At 32.4% G+C, this 9,341-nt stretch overlaps 1 long non-coding RNA gene across 15 annotated transcripts; it reads left to right on the top strand.

Moving 5' to 3' along the window:
• Window positions 1-33: 33 nt before the first annotated feature.
• On the top strand, window positions 34-4,203 carry LOC130732841 (uncharacterized). Of its 15 annotated transcripts, XR_009017152.1 has the most exons (9): window positions 41-240; window positions 311-428; window positions 557-967; window positions 1,052-1,532; window positions 1,600-1,677; window positions 2,595-2,643; window positions 2,742-2,880; window positions 3,593-3,727; window positions 3,882-4,203. It is a non-coding gene; the product is annotated as an uncharacterized LOC130732841 (long non-coding RNA). The 15 variants fall into 15 exon arrangements; XR_009017150.1 differs by having other exon boundaries at window positions 40-240; window positions 1,052-1,745; window positions 2,595-2,670; XR_009017148.1 differs by having other exon boundaries at window positions 1,052-1,745.
• Window positions 4,204-9,341: the final 5,138 nt, after the last annotated feature.

The raw sequence follows: 9,341 nt of genomic DNA on the forward strand, positions 1-9,341 counted from the left end.
CTTGCCACATGTGCCCTTATTTGCTTACCTTATTTCTCCTTACAGCTAAACCTATGCTTTTCCTCCTGAATCCATTCACATTCAAAAACCCTAAGTCATCCCCTCGCACTCTCATATGAGTGGTAATGACCGAGCTTCTGATTGCCGACTACCAGGTTTTGTACAAAAATGCATCCGCATTCGTCTAGGGTTCAAAGTTTGCGTTTGATTACAAAATTGGAGAGCTGGCTGGAAAAAGTGGTGAGCATTCTCCCTCTTCCTGTTCAAATTACCTCTTTGATGCCTAAATAGCTGTTATTTCGTACTGCAGAAATCATGAAGGCTCATCCGTGTTGATTACTAAGGATAGATAGCTCGGGGTTGTCACTTGCATCTCTTTGGCAGCAAAAGTTGAAGAAACTCAAGTGCCACTTCGCTTAGACCTTCAAGTAAGTTAAAGACAAAACATTGTTCCCTTCTCTGAGACATTCACAGTGCTTTTTCTCATCTCATGTATCTGGTTATGATGATGAGTTTTTCATTAGTTGTGTGTTTAATTTCCATTTATGATTTTCAGGGTTGGTGAGATACCTTGCCAAGTATGTGGATTCAGGGACAGAGGAGATGTAATGCTGATTTATGGTGATGAAAGTGTCTCCCTTGGCTGTGGAATTGCTACTCATATCAGTTGCTGCAAACTGTGCTGAATGAGAAACACTCACTTAGGCTGTTTTGTGGCAATTACATAGAAATTCAAGATAATGGGATTCCTTTGCTTTGTGTGCTTATTAGCAAATGTACTTTAATTGATCTTTTCTTTTTCTTGCAACTGTAGAATAAGTAGCTGCAGCTGATTAAAATGTTTCTTAGAAGAATAGTAGCTACATGTCCTCAATCAAAAAGGATGAGAATTTGATGTAGTGGGTTGACTTATTCAAATAACACAGGGCTGAGCCAGTTGTATGAGAAAAACAAATCAAAAGGAAAGGTTTGTTTTTTGTTTTGTGTCCTTACTCCTCTTGCTGTTGTAATTGAATTCCACTGCTATTTATTGTTAATGCATGGAATGCAGGCATTTGCAAAGAAGTACAAACTTCCATTTACATTGTTGAGTGATGAGGGTAACAAGGTGAGGAAAGAAGTACAAACTCCTCTTGATTTTTTAATTTTTGTTTATTTTTATTTGATAGTAACAAGTTGTTGCTTCAGATTTAATGACTATAGACTATAGATATTTGTATACTCTATCTGTTTGTTGATGTTACACAAACAGTTAACAGTTGAATCTATCCTAATTCTTAAGTCATGCATCATGATTATTACCAACAAGGCATTGGTGAGCTACTGCCAAAGTTCCTATATTAAGCACTATATTCAATTCATGTGCGGGAGGACTCATGTTCAAGCTACCTCAAAGCAATCTACAGTATGTGACATCCATAACATTCCTCCTTACAACCTATTCCAAGTATATGGCAGCTAAAAAGTACACATTTAACTGCGGCAATGTTTTAGGCACTCCAAACACCTTAAGAAGCGTAACGAAAATACAGGTAAGCCTCATTATTTTGTCCTTTCGGAGTTCAATTTACCATGTTTTTGTCTTCATTTGGTTCTCAGGAAACAGTATGTCTTGAAAAGTGAGGTTCCAGGCTAATGTCTAAGATCTAGGTGCAATCCATTGACCAAAGTAAATAGGTGATGAACTTTGATCTTATTAGTACTTCAGTTTTGCAGTTTTGGCAAGTTACCCACAAATTAAAAAGGTGAGAGTAGCCCAGCAAGAGGAGTTTAAATTTTGATTGTTTAACAAGCGAAAATAAGCTGTGAGGAAATTGGTTTCATTGATTTAGTTGTCCAGTGGACTGCATTCTCATAATTTCAAATGAAGTAATTTACAAATTTCTCAATGTGCATATTTGATTAATGATTTTGGTTCTTGATTGAGTAAGTTTTTGTTTTTTATAACTGAACTTAAAGAACAATTATATGAAGATAAAACTGAGTGCAAAGAAGCGTGAGAAAAGGATGCAGTTGATCTAAAAGCTAATGTTAATAATGCGATGTCTGGGGCTTGAAGAGAAAGAAAAGAGAGAGCCTGATAAAGGAAATAAGAGATTCTTTTCCATGACATAACTTTCTTAGAATGAAAATATGCTCTGCAAGAATTGATAAACATATTAATAATATAATCTGATTAATAGCACTTTGGTTGTTTGCTTTTCATTCTCTTTTTTAATGAAAATATAATCTGAATAATGGAAATATGCTCTGCAAGAATTGAAAGAGTAATCTTTGGAGCTGCCATAATCTAATAGCACTTTGGTTGTTTGATTTTCATTCTCTTTTTTTTCTTCTGCAAGCAAGTGACATTTATAACTCACATGTTTTCATCATCCATCCCACTTGCTCTGTCTAAGTTACACTTTTGTCTCATGACATGAGTGAAAATAAGGATAGTGTCTTACTTATAGATGGTCGAATATTGCAGTTTTTTGTTCCCTGGTGTGAATCTTTCTTTCTCTTCATATTGATCTCATTATGATGTTATGTGGTTTGTGTTTAACAATTAATATTGATTTACTAATTAGCATTCAATTAACGTTGTGGTGCAGATCTTTTCTTTCTAAGAGTTCCATATCTAAGTTTGATTGGTGGTTCATGGTGGGGATCTTGATGGTTAAAGGAAATGTGTGTTCTTTTTTTTCTTCTACCCCCTTACTTACATGTCTTCTTTCTTGATTTTGATTGTTTGGTTACAGGACTTCTCATTCTCAAGAAATCCAGCAGGGATCAATCAAGGACTACATTTGAACCAAGTTACAACAAGAAAGCTGATTTTGAAAATATCCTCTGCAAGATGGATACACATAGGAGACTTTACAAGACTACAAAAAAGAGGTATCTCAATTTTATTTTCTTGATTTAGATAGAAAGCTGCTGAGTACTAACTTTTTTGTTATAACTCAGATTGATATAATGAAGAGATTGAGACATCCTAATGTATTGCTTTTCATGGGAGTAGTATATTCACTAGAAAAGCTAGCCATTGTGACAGAGTTGTTACCTAGGTAGGAGATAGGACAACTTCATCTGAGAGATTGATATATTAAAAATTATGAATTACACTTAGTTTAGATATACCATAGAATGCCATGCATCTATTACATTTTCAATGTGTTATTAGATAATAGATCTGTGTATTATTGCAGATGCATCTCTCACCCACTGTGTGTATAAAGTACCCAAATATTTATTATGTATTTTTGTAAGCAAATTATAAGGAGTCATCCTAAGTTGATTTTATTTTGCATGGTAGGGGAAGTCTTTTCAAAACTCTTCACAAGAACAATCAGACATTAGACATAAGAAGGATGTCTAAGGATGGCTCTTGATGTTGTGTGTTTCCTCTTTCTTATTTACCGGCAATCAAATGAATTGGTGTCTGAATTTTGAGAGATTGTTTCGATTTCGTTATATTTCCTCACTACTACATTTTGGTAATGGAAGTTCTGATGGTCTAGAACTAAATAGGATCAACTCAGATTGTGTATGTGATGTGAATCTGCGATTGACGTTGATATTTCACTTTCAATTTATCGTATTTCACCAGGTGGAGAGAGATGGATCGTATTGATTGATGATGAAAAGAGATAATTCCAAAAGAGAACAACGTCATGTCCAAAGCAGTATCATAATCTTGAAGGTGCGGAAGGGGAGGTCAAGCAGCACGTTGCGTTATGGAAGGGTAAGTGAAACTATGCTAATTTTCCATATAAGGTTCAGTTTGTCACTGAAATTGAAAGTCGTGGTGCTGTCAAGTTATTTGCACACCATAAATGTGAATCTATGCTACATTATATGAATGTCATGGACTGTGACCAGTTTGATTGTTCATTTAGACCTTGCTACATTCCTTAACTCCACGGACCTGAAGGGTTGTTACAATAGCATACAAAGAACCAGTATTTTGAAGTCATAAATCATGACGAGACAATGTGTGTTTCAAAGGAAGAGGTTCTTATTTGAAGAGAATTCAAGCAAAAACTATAGGAAGAAAATAGTTTTAGAAAATGGTTGGAGTTCAGCGCATGGGAGAATTTATTTGTACTGTTAACTATATTAGTTAATTTTAATTTGATTATGTTGAAGTGTATATTTTTATTGACTCAATTGTAAATTACTTAAGAAATTGTTGCTTACTTAAAATTGTTATTTGGAATACACTCCTTCCTAAATTTCACGTTGTGATGTGTTTTTTTTCAAATCAATGTTGGTTGGTATCAAGTGACAATTACAAATGAAGGGTTGTGCTAATACAATTTTTTTAATACATCAGAAAAGGTGCTAATACAATTGAATGCAATGCAGTAAAGAGGAAAAAAAAATGAGAGAGGGGATCAGAATTAGAAATGGTGGTCAACTTATTGAGAATCAATATCAATATATATTAGAAAAAAAAAAGAACTTCTCTAAGACTGATTTGGTGAGGTGGCAGCTCCTGGTTTAATCTCATAAGAAAAAATCCACGTGTCAATTTTTTAGTAAGTTTCCCTTTTGTTGTCGATTTCTCCTTACAACTAAACCTAAGTCAAAGCTCTTCTCTTCCTCTCCTCTCCTCTCTTTCCACAATCTTCTCCTTTCTCCACCGCACCGCTCCGCTCTTCTCCTCCCCTCAAATCCCTCTCTTCAACTCTCTCACATTCTTCTCTCCCTCTGTATCACGCAAAACTCTTCGCAGGCAAACTGACTATTAAAAAATAGTGGAAATTGAAATGGAATTACTTATCTTGAAAAATAATAAAAATAACATAAAGTTACACGTAAAAAAAGTTTAAAAAAATTTCACGTAAAAAGATCACATGGAAATGAACCTTTTAAATGAAAATAGTTTTATGTTAGAATTAATTGAAAATCATATGTAATATAATTTCAATTTATTTTATAATTATTTACCAATTTTTTACAAGTGTATGTACATAAAAGTATTTACTTATTTTCCGATGTACATAAAAGTAGATTGTTTGGTCATTGTAGATGAACAAGGGGTAATTTCAAACTCCACGCGCAATGTTGTCTACCAAGAAGTTTTTGAGAACATATGACTGGAAACGAACACGCATAATCGCGTTCACTGTAGATTAACTCAGCTATTGTTTATTAGCCACCATTAAACCATCTCCTTATACGTTTTTTCATTAACCAATCTTTTTATTAGTTAATTAATTGCATAAATTTCAATGTATGCAACAAAGGTTTCAATTTAAGCCTTTTTGACCATTTTGCTTAGTATTATAGACTCTTTTATTTCATCTTTTGTTTAATATGTTGGAAATTCCTTATATCTATGATTTGTGTTATTGTCTTCATGTTCATGACGAATGTCAAACGAGTTCATGTTGATCTGAATTAGGCTTAGAAGAAAAGTCATTTTGTTCACTTTGAGTCGCATTTCAGACTCTTCTATTTCATTTGTTGTTTAATATATTTTAAAAAACAACATATTGATCGACGTATCAAATAAGACAGACACATTCCCCGTGCAACGCACCGTGCAACGCACGGGTGAAAAAACACTAGTTCAACATCATTACCATAACTTTTGGCAACAAAAAAGGCATGGAGGATTTGTATTAACTGGCAGATCATGTGGTGATAACTCACATGCAAATGTACTAGTACTACTAAAGTAGGCCCAGCATTTAAAACATGAAAATGAAACAGCTTTCCAATGGGTCAAAATACACAATAAAAAAGCCCAACAAGGACATCTGGGGGGCCAAGAATGTCCTGTTGAATGGACCCACTCTTAGAAGCAATAACACACAAATGATCACATTTGAAATTGTGGACGCTCCTATCCTGAGTGACTTTCCCACATTCCTATAACAAACAGCATTATGATTAAAATCCTTGCCCCATCAAGTTAGTGGAAAGAAAAGCAGATCCTCCCTCTGTGATTTGCTCTGCTCAAAGTCCATATTACTTTAAAATTTAAAATATTGGTTGGCCTATCTGCACTGCATATTCTCCATCTGATCTGTTCCTCTCCTTGACTTCCAACTTTTTTAATGTGCTCTTTTCATTTCACCTCCTTAACCTTTACACAAAAAGAATTTTATTTAACATCTAAAATTGCATTTGTCTTCAGAGTTTTTTTGCCCTTATTCACGTGACTTCAAACTCCCTTGCTTTGGGACACATTACAGATGTTCTACTTCTATCTTTCTATAAGCCTTCTCTTAAAAGTTAAAAAGGAAAATACTAGTAATAAAATAAGAAGAAAAGGTTGATTTCCTATTTCAATTCTTTTGACCAAGACCAAGAGAGACATAATAGAGATAAACCGAAAAAGGATCTCTCTGTTAGCAGATAAACTACCGTGCAAGTATGCATATGTAGTCAAATTTATTCTCTAAATTAACTTGACAAATCCATTCTATCTGTCTATGTACACAAGTTTTCAACTACTCTTTTCTTTCATACTTTCAGTCCAAGGAAGATATCCACACATTTTCCACCCGGTTTCCTTTTCCTCCTCTATTTTTTTTCTTCCTCTATTTGTCTAGTTAGGTTTTTACTTAAAAAAATAGAGACTTGAAATTGACTTGAATAATGTGTATAAGACTAAATTCACAGCTCACAAAACATGTTAGAATTAGGAATGCGTAGCCCATTGGCAACAGCATCTGATTTGTACCTATAGTTATAGGGTGTCTTTTCAATGTTACTAGCTTTCATAGGTAGGTCTAACTATACATGCAATTCATTTCATGTTTATTCTCTCACTCAATTAGTTTTAGAATGTTAGAATACGGTTTCCTCGTTCCTGTTGGGTTCCAATCTTTCCAAAGCTTCATCATGCGTAAATTAGAATAACAACAAAGAAGAAGCTAATCATTTTGTTACTTTCAATATTGTACAATGGTAGATGATGGCTCCAATTATTCCGAGGCATTTAAGACTTGTACATATTTGCAATGGCGAGTACGGTAGTTCGTATTTATAAATTCAAAAATAATTGTTTCTTGCGTATAAAAAAAGTTAACTGTTTCCTAAAATAGATTGTTTTTACTTTTAGTGTCATAATGGAAAAATCATTATAAAGTGATAATATATACATTAAAAGCTTAACAAATCTTATTTTGGTAGCATTCTCAATAATAGAAAGCTACATTATTTAGTTACCACGAAGAAGGGATAACCCTATAAGTGGCTAGGATTGTGTATAGACATTTTAGGCCTATGGTAAAAATTTGAAAGTGAATTTCATTTAATAATAATTTTTTTAGAGAGATTTAACATGTCATAGAAATAATTAATTTTTTACTAATTTTCTTGCTTTTTGAGCTGTAATTTTTTATAATTAAACAATTCTAGCACTTCGTTTTTAATAGTTAAGATAACTAGCATATATCTTGTAATGGCATTCCAAAATAAAAAATCATATATCTTGTAATATTGTGGATCTTATATACTCCCTCCGTTCCTATTTATCTGTCCAGGAAGAGAAGGTTCACACAAATTAAGGAAAGCAATTAATTGTGTTGATTTTCATAAATGTTTTCCTATATAACCCTTTAGAATGTATTTTATCTTTCTTCATTTATTGTTTCTGTAAAGGCATTTCTTGGAAAAACATAAATTAATGCTCTCTTGAAACTCTAAGTGGACAGATATATAGGAACACAATTTTTTCTTTAAAATGGACAGTTAATAAGGAACGGAGGGAGTATGATTTAAGCAATTTTAATTTTGAAAAACTTCTTTCAGCTGTAGCACAAAACATTACCAATATTTTAATTTTGGAAAACTAAAGATATATAAATCATAAAAAAAACTAACAATTATAAGTAAATACAAATTAATTTTTCATTATGTGAATGTAAAAATAATGGATATTTGATTTATAAATTTTTTAGAAAATGTGAATTTGTTAATACAAAATACTATTACAAATAGTTGCAAAAGTTGCATTGATATGACTTATTTTTTCGTTGTTTCATTAATTACATTTCTCAAGTCTCGGTACATTATATAGTACTAATATTTTTTGGGGGTCTGAGGCAATTGCCTATATATATTGCCTTGTGGGATATGCGACCGGCAAGTGTCACGATCTAGGTGAAAGAAATATTATTCAAGAAATATTTCGGAAGGTTACGTTCATTTAATTGGTGTCCTTAGAGGAGGATGCTTTCCACCCTTTTGTCGAAATGGTTGATCACATTCGTCATAGTTTTCTATTATTAGAGATATTGATTTGGTTTTCACTCGCACTAGCTCGCTAGTGCTTCTTTAGTTTTTCGAATATTCCTTATGAGGTTACGTTTTTCCTCCCTTTGGGTGAATGTGACCATTTAAGAAGACTAAATGTGTGTAAAGAGTTGACCAATGCATTTACTATTTCCGCTCTAACTTTATTTTTTCGGGGGGGCGTAACCCTCCATCTTAAAAAAAAAGTTTTCTTCATGTTTTCTTTCCTAATCAAACAAAACAAAACGAGACCTATACGACAATGATTTGATCACTATGTTTAAAAGACGGTACATGCAAATACTTGTGTAAATATTTTTAGCACAATAGCATATCGATTGACAAAGTTAACAAGAGTAGATAGGAATTGAGTTTCGTTTGTATATAACTAGGTAGTATCCCGTGCGATGCACGGAGACTTTATTTTTTATTATTCAAATTTAAAATAACATACGAATAACTAAAAATACAATTGGAATTTTAGAACATATTATAATTGCTTTAATTTTTTTTACTTATTGCTAAATTCGGTTATATTTTTATATTTGTTAAATATTTAATATTAAAAATAGTTTCAGAATTCTAAAAAAAATATTTGTAAAAACATTTATTATATCCCATGCTTATGTTTATAACTTTTATTCCCATACAACATGGTTTACACGCTTGAACTGTTGCTTTTCTAAAATCATTTACTCGTGAAATTATTAAAATTGAAATCTTAAATAAATAAATGTATAATTTTCATTAATTTTAAGAAATTAAAAGCTGAAAATGTAAATAAAGCGTTATATTACAATTCTTCAAAATGATTTAACAAATTTATAAAAACTAATTCCCGTGAGTTATATTTTTATTTTGTAATTTTTCATTAGTGGGATTACGATAGTGCGTGTCGTGTGGAGAAATTGGTCACGGATTAACCAATTCCCTTTTTACATACACCTATTGCATTGATCTTAGTCCCTGTTTCATTTTTTCTAATTAAGCATTAGTCTTAATTCAAACTTTTTTCAACAACCAGAATCAACAATTTTCTATCAGAGATGTCACTGAACAAATGAAAAAGTTGCACACATGTTTTCGAAAATTGACATCTTCAAAGC

Source organism: Lotus japonicus, chromosome 1 (genome assembly GCF_012489685.1).
Source record: "Lotus japonicus ecotype B-129 chromosome 1, LjGifu_v1.2".
In the NCBI taxonomy this organism is placed as follows: domain Eukaryota; kingdom Viridiplantae; phylum Streptophyta; class Magnoliopsida; order Fabales; family Fabaceae; genus Lotus; species Lotus japonicus.